The sequence below is a fragment of the Lipotes vexillifer genome, unplaced genomic scaffold (assembly GCF_000442215.2).
Source record: "Lipotes vexillifer unplaced genomic scaffold, Lipotes_vexillifer_v1.1 scaffold1222, whole genome shotgun sequence".
NCBI classification, from domain to species: domain Eukaryota; kingdom Metazoa; phylum Chordata; class Mammalia; order Artiodactyla; family Lipotidae; genus Lipotes; species Lipotes vexillifer.
Genome location: NW_006794649.1, coordinates 172,662 through 183,181, shown reverse-complemented (window position 1 = coordinate 183,181; position 10,520 = coordinate 172,662). Strand labels below are relative to the sequence as shown.

Sequence of the window (10,520 nt, the reverse complement as noted above, 5' to 3'; positions counted from 1 at the left end):
TTTTTTTTTTTTTTTTTTTTTTTTGCGGTACGCGGGCCTCTCACTGTTGTGGCCTCTCCCGTTGCGGAGCACAGGCTCCGGACGCGCGGGCACAGCAGCCACGGCTCACGGGCCCAGCCGCTCCGCGGCACGTGGGATCTTCCCGGACCGGGGCACGAACCCGCGTCCCCCGTATCGGCAGGCGGACTCTCAACCACTGCGCCACCAGGGAAGCCCTAACGTCACTTTTGAAGTGACGAATGTTCAAGTTTAACAGCAGACAGGTGCGTCTCATTCTGAAGCTTTCTTCCTTACATAAGAAAGTCTGCTTTTTACTTCACCGTGTTTTCCTCTCGTGTCCGAGTCCAGAGGAATTCAGAGTGAAGTGTGCGCTGCCCTTAGTCGCACGTGAATTCCTGTGGAAGACGATTTTGTGATTTGCTTGAATGCGTGGTGAGGGCCTCAAAGTTCGCAAACAAGGGACGCCACTGCCCTGCCTGGGTCCGAGGGGTGTGAACCCTGACACCCGCCATCGGGGCTTCCGCTGTTCCCTCTTGTGACCCCAGGTTTTCCTCTCACCTGAGTGACACTTGACTATGAGTGAAAATTCTGCAGACTTTCGGGCAGCTTCTTCGGAGACTTGATCTTTGGTCCAAAATAAAATTATGAGCATTTTTATGTGTTTCCAAGGAAAGCCGTTAGCAACGGTCCTGGGGGGGGCTGGATGCAGGCTGCAGGCACAGCTGTGAGGAGGGACGGTCGCACTAATCAGTGTCTTTATCCTCGAGGAGCAGAGATGGACCCTTAATTTGAGCAGCTTCAAGTCCTGTCGTTAGGGAAACGGCTGAAATGGGGACTTGAGTGCTTTCTGCAGAGTAAACTTTTAAAGACGGAGAAGAATCTAGAAATTGGGCGAACTGCCAGATCGCCGAACTTTGTGGGTGGCTTTTCCACGAACTGACTTTGCAGAGTATCTCCTGGGCGCGTCCAGAAGTAGCTGCCGGGTGTCACACCTGGAGGTTCAGTCACTCCACCCGTGGTCGTCACCCTGACTCCGTGGCTCCGTGTCCTGTGACCTTTCTATCCACCGGGAGGAGTTTCCAACCAGTCACACAGTCAGGAGACATTTTCACAAGCAAAATTTTTTTAAATTAATTAACTTATTTATTTTTGGCTGCATTGGGTCTTCGTTTCTGTGCGAGGGCTTTCTCTAGTTGCGGCAAGCAGGGGCCACTCTTCATCGCGGTGCGCGGGCCTCTCACTGTCGCGGCCTCTCTTGTTGCGGAGCACAGGCCCCAGACGCGCAGGCTCAGTAGCTGTGGCTCACGGGCCCAGCCGCTCCACGGCATGTGGGATCTTCCCAGACCAGGGCTCAAACCCGTGTCCCCTGCATTGGCAGGCGGACTCTCAACCACTGCGCCACCAGGGAAGCCCCACAAGCAAAATTTTTAACTGAGGAGAGGTCGGAGGTGGACCCCTTGCCCCGTTCATTGGCAGGCGGACTCTCAACCACTGCGCCACCAGGGAAGCCCCACAAGCAAAATTTTTAACTGAGGAGAGGTCGGAGGTGGAGACTGGGAAATAACGCACCACCTGAGAGCTGTGAGTTCAGGGTTATTTGGGGACTTACTGGGGACGATCAGCCGGAGACAGCCTCCCGGTGGCTCTGAGGACCTGCTCCCCAGAGGTGGGGGAGGTGAGCACATGTGTGATTCAGGCGAAGGGTGCGTGCAGCCAAGCACACAGCTGGCTGGAAGGTTCTGCTGGTCACAGGAGCACATGCCTTAGTTAATGGCCTTAGCACTTTTCTGAGTATGGGGAGGTGCGAGAACTTGGCTTCGTAACATCTCCTGAAAATACCTAACTATGTGAAGGCCTGTTCACGAGTTTTCCCAGAGCACAGAGCGCCTCCTTCCTGGTCTCCACCCTGGACTCCTCTCACGGTGGGTTGAAGGTCAGCGCCTGCGGTGGCTTGTGGCTCAGTCCTTGTAGAGCCCAGTGCGAGTGACCTTCTTTAGTTGGCAGAGGATCTAGGCAGGATCGGAGGTGTGAGTGAACTTGAAGTGAGCGGGTAGACCAGATGGATCAGGTGAAGTGAGGCTGGAAAAGAGGCCGAGTGTGTGGAGCCCATGTGGGTTGAGCCGGACCGGTCCCCTGGGCCTGGGGGGAAGGGAACGGGAAAGAAATGACTGTCAGAGGGACCCAGAGATGCAGCTGGACTCAGGGTGGGCATGGTGGAGGGTTGTTGGTAACATCAGTCAGACTTTGGAACCTAGATTCAGCGGCAAAAGCTTCACATGTGGGGCTTCCCTGGTGGCGCAGTGGTTGGGAGTCTGCCTGCCAATGCGGGGGACACGGGTTCGAGCCCTGGTCCGGGAGAATCCCACATGCCGTGTAGCAACTACGCCCATGAGCCACAACTACTGAGCCTGCGCGTCCGGAGCCTGTGCTCCGCAACAAGAGAGGCCACGGCAGTGAGAGGCCCGCCCACCGCGATGAAGAGTGGCCCCCCTCGCCGCAACTGGAGAAAGCCCTCGCACAGAAACGAAGACCCAACACAGCCAAAAATTAATTAATTAATTAATTAATTAATTTTTTTAAAAACCCTGCTATGGACTAAAGCAGCAAAGAAATATGGAAAAAATTGTATAGGTTTGGCGGTAGTCCATGTGGTTTAAAAAAAAAAAAAAAAAGCTTCACATGCTACTACCCTCAGCTCAAAAGGTATTATCCTAGCAATGAAAAGAAGTGAGAGTCACTCACCCCTGTGGTCTCCCTGGGCGGCCGTGTGTCCCGGCTGCTCTGGGTTCTGCAGAGAAGCTCCGAAGGCTGCAAGAGAAGAAAAGGGGGCAGACACCCCACCACATCCCCTTCTTAACCCAGTGCTCCCAGACTGCACCCATAGCATCCTTTCTTATATTTGGAGTTCTGTGTAGACATCATTTGACAAAAAAAAAAAACAAGGATGTGGTACTGAAAATTTCCATCAGAAATCACGATTCTGCTGGGGACTGTGGGTGAATCGCTTCTCTGCTCCAGGCCTGTGGCCACTGTGTCCACAAGGACAATGGTCTCTGCCCCCTCACTGCCCACAGGGACACAGTGGGGAAAAACTGGTTAAGCGCATAAGTAAAAACACCGTTTGGAGCAAGACATGCTGCCAAGTCCCGGGCACGGTGGACAAAGCGTATCATTTCATTTTCTTGGTGTTTATGAGTAGTAACGGTATTGTATTCCTTTACACCAAGAAATCCCGTATTTTCCTATGAGCAATTTCCCTTTTCATGTATAAACATTGTTTTTCCTTCTAACGCTTTCTTAATATAGCTTCCAAGTGGGCATGATTCAGAGACAACTTTCCCCCTCAAAAGGTATAATTTGTACTTGTGCTTAAGAGGGTTTAGAAGCCCAAAGACTGGAAGTGTGTGTTCTCTCTGCTCTTTTCTGAGCCTGGCAGCGGGGTGTTCGTGGGTCAGGGCTTTAAGAAATGAAGGGTCATGTTGCTGACGCCTCCAAACAGATGCCCCCAGACAGCGTGGTGAAAGAGCCGGAGCTTCCATCAGGACAGGCTCAGCCTCCGGGAATCTGCCCCTAACGTGACGTCAGGGAAGGCACGGAAGCTCCCGGGCCTCGACTTCTGCATCCATCAGGGCAGAGGAGCCTTCGTGCCATAACTGCGGAGCGGTCGGTTGGGTCAATGAAGAGAGGGAATGGAGGCCTGAGGATTTGCAAACGTGCACACAAATTATCGTACATATCGCTTTTCTTCTCGGCTTCACCAAAGTCTGGCCAAATGGCCAAAAGCCAGCTGGGAAGCAGACCCAGCAGTGCTGCCTGGTGGTCCCGATGCCAGCCCTCACTTCCCGAGATTGGCAAAGGGGCCGAGTCCTGGATCGTATCCAGTGGGAGGATGAGAGGAAGGCGGGGGAGGGGCAGGGGCTGTGTTAGGTGCTCGGCCCGTCGCTTCCTGAAGGACCCTCTCGGGGAAGCAGGAGACACTCCCACGGGCACACGTGCAGCGCAGTGAAGCCAGATCTTGTTCTGACACGGTGCTGCCAGCACACTTGGCTCTGACCCTCTCTGGGGGGTTCTTTACTCGGGACCCGACTTTGGTCTGCATTGAGGTGGGGCCTTTGCTTGTCAGGACCTCAGATCCCGGCCTCCTTGTCTCCGTGCCCGCTGTGGGCTCTTGTACCCACGGCTCTCGTTTCTGTCCCAGCAGGGCCCCCCGCATCCAGTGTCTCTCTTCCCCAGGTGACACGCCCACCTCTCTGGTCCTCATTGCACAGTGTGGATGCCGCACCCACCTGGAACGTGCATGTGAGGTCTGACCGTGAGGACACCCCGAGCTGACCCCGTCCCCCTTGAGGGGGCGTGAGCGGTGCGTCCGTGAGAAGAGGCGGCAGAAACCGGTCGTCCTCTGAGACGATGGCCACGCTCTGGGTTGTCGGATTCTCTTGGATAACTTCCTCAGCTCCCAGGTGCAGGGGACGACGGTGGCGACTGTCTGACGTGTGCAGGCTGTTTCAGAGACGGGCCCGCGTGGTGCTTCCGTGGTGGTAGCTCCACCAGCCGCGTTTGATCCCCCTCCCCTGGATTTCATCTGGGAGAAGTTCGGTGCACGCGTGGAATTAGGCGTTGACCTTTAAGAAGCACCGTGGCCCAGAACCACAAAAAGACCTGCTTGCAATTCACCCAGAGGTGTTATCGAATCGCTAGGTCATGTGTTAGTGACTTGGTAAATAAGACGATTAATCCGTAAGGTGAACTCATCTGGAAGGTATTGTCAGCACCCAGTGTGCAGGGAGGAGGGTCCAGAGCCCTAACAGCGAAGGGCCTATCCTCTAGTGAAGACCAGAACTCACTAGATGCACTTAGACGTGTCTGTGGATGATTTCCAAACGTTTTCAGTCTGTGGCACATTTCTATTTTTGCAAAGAAAACATGCTGAAATGTGAACATGGTGTCCAATGCAGGCGCTCCTCATTTTACAGCGTGATTAATCTCACATGTGTGATCTGCACGGTGGCTGCCCTCCCCCTCCCCCCAGGCTGTGGTGTGCTCGTGTGGCCGGGGAGGTGTCGCAGTCCCCGGGGGTCTCACGCGCAGCCCCGAGCTGCCGGCCCATTGCTCCAGCCGGGCTGCTCCCTGGTCCCGCCGCTTGTCTGTGCAGCATTGGCAGGAGAGATGCTTCCTCTCCTTGGTGCAAGCTGGGTCAGAGACTGGAATCGGGAAGAACCCGTGTTGGCACATCTCTGTAAGCCTGGCAGGGGCAGCTTTGGGGACCGAGAGGTATCAGAGGAGACGTGCCCTGCACCCTACGTGCTTCCTTCGCCGGTCACCTCGGACGTTCTCGTCCCGCTGCGGACACAGGATGTTGGGTGACCGGCCCGTAGGCCCCGTCTGTGCATGTGAACAGGACGGTGCCCAGATGAGTGCTCTGGGCTGTGAGTAGGTAACGGGCGGATACACAAAATGTGAGCTGCAAAGACAAAGCTGGTTGGATAAGGCAGGATCACGGCCACTAATGACACCAACACACGCTTTGAATGAGGCTCACGTGGCTAAGAGGTAAAACCAGAAACAGAAACGTCTAATGCATTTGCCCTTAACCCACATTCCATGTGTTTGACTGAAAGGTTTTCCCTAAGTGTAGCCGCTCTGAGGCCTCACTTTATCTGATCTGAGAAAGGACAAGCGGAGGGGGAATATGCAGCTGGTGGCGTCCACCCTCACGATCCAGGGCTGGCCTCCACACGGCCTCAGGAGGCGTCCTTGGAGTCTCGTTCTCGGGATAATGGGACTCCGCCCTTTTGTGAAGCTGCCGCCGGTTGATTGCGCTGCGCTGGGCTCTGTCTGCGTCCACTGGGCGTCTTTGTCAGTTCAGCGCGTGCTCGCGGTTCCACTGTGTGATGTCAGCTGCTCAGTTCAGATTCATACTGGTAAAGCTTGTCCCTTTGTTTCTCTGTGTGTGTGTGTGTGTGTGTGTGTGTGTGTGTGTGTGTGTGTGTTCAAGGAGAACAAATGGGATCGAAATTGAAGGTTCACTGTTTCGGTTTATTCTCCTAATTCTCTCCTACCCCCACCTAACGTAGACGGTCTTCAAGCTAATAATGCTGACCACGTGAACGCAGTCTCCGTGGCAACCGTATTTAATTAGCACTGCGCATCCTATTGCATTTATTTATGCTTCTAAACAAATGAAACACGGCATCTTTAGTTTTGTATTACCCTGAATGCGGTCCCCCGACCAGCCAGCTTTGTCATCGATGGCTTATTGGCAGTAAAACAAGACTTCAGACGTGCAAGAAGTACTCTTAGCCGTCAAAAGCGGGGCGCAGCTGAATTATGTGAATGCATTCGAATAGGCTCTCTCCAAAATGCTTACCACAGTTCAGACAGACATTTATTAGACATATATACATGTATATTCATGTATATTGTATATATTTTAAAAGCAGTGCCTGTGAGACCCCATAAGATGAAATTCCACCACAGTTTACCTGAGACGTGGTAAATTCCACAGCTCCACAGCATCTTTCATGGCCAAACCCCCTACCTTTCTTTCTTTTTTTTTTTTTTTAACATCTTTATTGGAGTAGAATTGCTTTACAATGGTGTGTTAGTTTCTGCTGTATAACAAAGTGAATCAGCTATACGTATACATACATCCCCATATCTCCTGCCTCTTGCGTCTCCCTCCCACCCTCCCTATCCCACCCCTCTAGGTGGTCACACAGCACCGAGCTGATCTCCCTGTGCTATGCGGCTGCTTCCCCCCAGCTATCTATTTTATATTTGGTAGTGTATATATGTCCATGCCACTCTCTCACTTCATCCCAGCTTCCGCTTCCCCGTCCCCGTGTCCTCAAGTCCATTCTCTGCGTCTGCGTCTTTACTCCTGTCCTGCCCGTAGGTTCTTCAGAACCTTTTTTTTTTTTTTTGGATTCCATATGTATGTGTTAGCATATGCTATTTGTTTTTCTCTTTCTGACTTACTTCACTCTGTAGGACAGACTCTAGGTCCACCCACCTCACTAAAAATAACCCTACCTTTCTTTCTTTAATGTCCTGTAAACTTACTGAAAGTGGAAGGTGCCTATTTGCTGACTTGAAAATGGTGAAAATGTCAGTGGGCTGATCACAATGTCCTAAAACGAAGCCCCCCGCGACTATAACATGGTAACTGTATTTAGGATTGCAGGAAGGATGTCCTATTTGCCCAAAGCTTATTCGTGAATGTTGGAAGCCTGCGTGAACGCACGTCTGAGTATGTAATTATACTTAGAATGATATTTACGGACTACACACCCAAATGATGGCACATATATGAAGCTTATCTGAAACTCCCTGTCTCTGTATGGAGACCTACTGTCTGCCCCCCCTGCTCTCCGCTCATTGCGGGGCGGACAGTCCCTGGGCATCAGCAGATCTAAGCTGCCTGGCAGCACTCATGGGGCCCAGAGCAGCCCCCAGACCAAGGCGCCTGGTTCGCCGAGCGGAGCCCGGGACAGAAGGCCGCTGATGTGTCTGTGTCCAGCTCCCCAGGGCCGGCTGGACACAGAGCCCAGGCCTTTTGTCTCTTTGGCTTTGCTGCCTCATCTGGGTAAGGAGGACCAGAGCGAGGTGACACCCGAGACCTTGTACAGCCGCACGATGTGTCCCTCTAAGAATGCCGTGTCTGCGTCTTCACTAATCACAGACCCAGCAATCGAAAATCAATGCCGGTGACCTGTTGTCACAACAGAAGGAAATGAGATGTGGACAAAATTGACCTAAGGTTAACGAGTATTAAGATGAGAACAGTAACTGCAGGCTTCGAATTTTGCCAGATGAGGGCTCAGGTAGTACAAGACTTTCCAGACGTCAGAGGAGTCGTGCTCAGGACCATGTAGGGCTCACAGGGGACTGACCAGCCGGGAGACGATCGTGCAGCCGAGTTTACAGAATCCAGTTCACATGCAGACAAAGTCTACAAAGTCTGCAGGAAACCAAGGAGCAGCCGTGAATCCCTTGCACGGCGACCTAAGCGGCGCCTCTGTGGGGCAAACGTGCACCTGCGACCGTAGGACTGTTGTCAGAAAAGCTGGTGGTTCATGGGCTTCGGCCCCAAACGCCAGCTCCGAGCAGTGGCGTAAGCCGGAAAGCATGGCTCGTGCCTGAGCGTCGCAGGGGGCGTGTAGGGGATGCGTTGTGCTTACGCGGGCCACACCAGCAACATACTGAAAAGTGACTTTGTTTCTCTCTTTGCAGAGGAAGAGGGCGGGGACCTGGCCCAGCCGGGCATCAGCTTTCCAGGGCCGGCCAAGGAGGATCTAGGTAGAGTACACACCAGTGCGGCACAGAGCAGACGGGCGTTCCGGGCGGGGGCGACGTGCACGTCCGTCACCAGTGACCCTCCCCGCAAAATGTTTTAAGTATACATTTGACTTTAGGGGGTCCTAATGAGAACTAAGTAAGATGCAGTGAAATTTTTTTAAATAGCGGTTTGTAAATATTATGGAAGATCTAGATGAGAACACAGTTGGCTCCAGATCATCACAGATTAGTCATTAAGGCAGTTATTTACATAATTAATATTATTAATCAGCAAAGCTGCATTAACATAATTGAGACCTGTCCGCACATGTAGAATGACACATCTCTCCTTCCCTCCTTCGTCACGAAACCCTAAGTCAATCTAAGGGAGGGAAAAGCTTTTGTATTTGCGTTTTTCTCAGGTAACTCTGTTACTTGACATAAAACAGCTGGTTTCTCCAGGCAAGCCCAGCTCCACGTGGCTTGGGTGCTGAGTGCAACTATATGCTTGCTTCCAAGGGAGCTCCGAGTTACTATCACATTCTGTTTTCCCCGGCACTCGTTGAAATCACGTGGAAATTTTATCTGTATGCTGCCACAGACACAGTGAAGCTGGAGCTGGATTTGGCCATCACCATTTGACAGGGAGTTGGGCTTACATGAAACAGGGCACATGCTCCTTTAGAAATGGGGAGTGCTGGATAAATTCAGCATCAAAAGGCTGAATGAAATCCACATGGAATGTAACTGAGAAAAGACACCCTCTCCGTGGCTCTGGGTTCCTGGTCCTGCGCTTAACATGGTTATTCCCCAGCCTCAAAGACTTCCAGCTGCCTTCTCAGCTTCTGATGGCCATCTGCTGTGACCGCACAGAGGTTGTCTTATGGATCATAAGCATGATTTCTATTTAAGTTCGAATTTTTCTTAATTTATATCTGATCTTTAGCCAGTGAATCTGTTGCTCATTTGACTGGCTCAAAGAATAATATTGAAAATCACAGGAGTCCTTTTGTGTAAAGCTGCGCTTTCTTTTAAAGGAAATTGGAACCAAAAAAAGTTTGCTTTTCAACGTAAAATTATGAAACCAGGTATAGTCCTAAAAGAATGACAGTATATTATCCACTATGATTGAGTTAGAAATTTATTTCTAACTTGCCAGTCTAACCAGGCCTTTCTCTACTTGGAAACAGGCCAATAAAATTATTTTTACTGTTTATTTAGAAGGAATACTGGCTATGTCATTGGAATAAGCATGCGTTATTTTTTGTTTCACTCTGTGAAGCTTCCACATGAATGGATGACTCATTTGACTTCTGTTTCATGAGACTTTGACGATAGCTCACCTGCATTTGTGCCGGGTCTAAGATTTTTCAGCATCACAATTGTGTCTATGGCACCAGTTCTTTTCTGTGACAGGCTTTTAGAGTGAGGGGGACCTGCCAAAACATAAGACCTATGCATCCTGAGGCCACGTTTCCATCTCCGTGGCAGCAGGAACCTGAGGCTGACTCAGAGGCTGCCGTCCACCTCTGGACAGCACGTGGCACTCGGGGTGCTGTCTCACCTGGGCTGGCACAGCCCGAGGGCACCGAGGGCCTGGCTTTAATTCTTGGGGGGACACCTAGAGGTGGAATTGCTTTGTCCTATGGTAATTCTATTTTAAACATTTTTTAGAAGCCATCATAACGTTTAGGGACAGAAAGTACCTAGTGAGCCGTTCCTACGGTGTGGACATGAGGTGATGGTTGGGGGTTATAATGAGAACAGTCAGATTTTAAAGGACTTGGGAAGAAACTGACAGAAGGATTTGGTGACGTTGGCTACAAAAGAGTTCTCGAAATGTTGCCCAGTTTCCCACTTGTGGTGGTGAGTGGGCGGCGGTGGGTTCTGATGGGAAGGGGAAACCCTACATCAGCTGTCGGGCAAGCCAAGTAGCCAGTGGACCAGCCAGTGGACTTAGCACCGAGGTGCCCCCGCCAGGCGCATTCGCACTGGGATCCAGGGGTCTTGAGCAGCCCCTTCGCTGAAACACGAGGGTCAACCTGCCTGTCGTGGGTCACTGTCACCTGGGGGGCATTTAAGTACTAGTCCCTGGTGAGCTTATTATCTAGAAAAGTTCCCTACATGATTCTAACTCGCACCTCGGGTCAGGGATGCTGATGTAAAGTGTGTGAAAGGATAATTTATAGGAAGGTTTAAAAAGAAGAAAAGGAAGGAAGGAAGGAGCGTGGGGGAGGAAGAGC

General features: G+C 51.6%; 1 protein-coding gene across 1 annotated transcript in view; it reads left to right on the top strand.

Annotated features, from left to right (window-relative positions):
• The first annotated feature begins 8,240 nt into the window (after positions 1 to 8,240).
• DLGAP2 (DLG associated protein 2) overlaps positions 8,241 to 10,520 on the top strand; it is a 151,901-nt gene continuing 149,621 nt past the window's right edge. The window contains exon 1 of the mRNA XM_007467334.1: positions 8,241 to 8,298. The gene's annotated coding sequence lies outside the window, so the exon portion shown is untranslated. The remainder of the gene's footprint in view (positions 8,299 to 10,520) is intronic.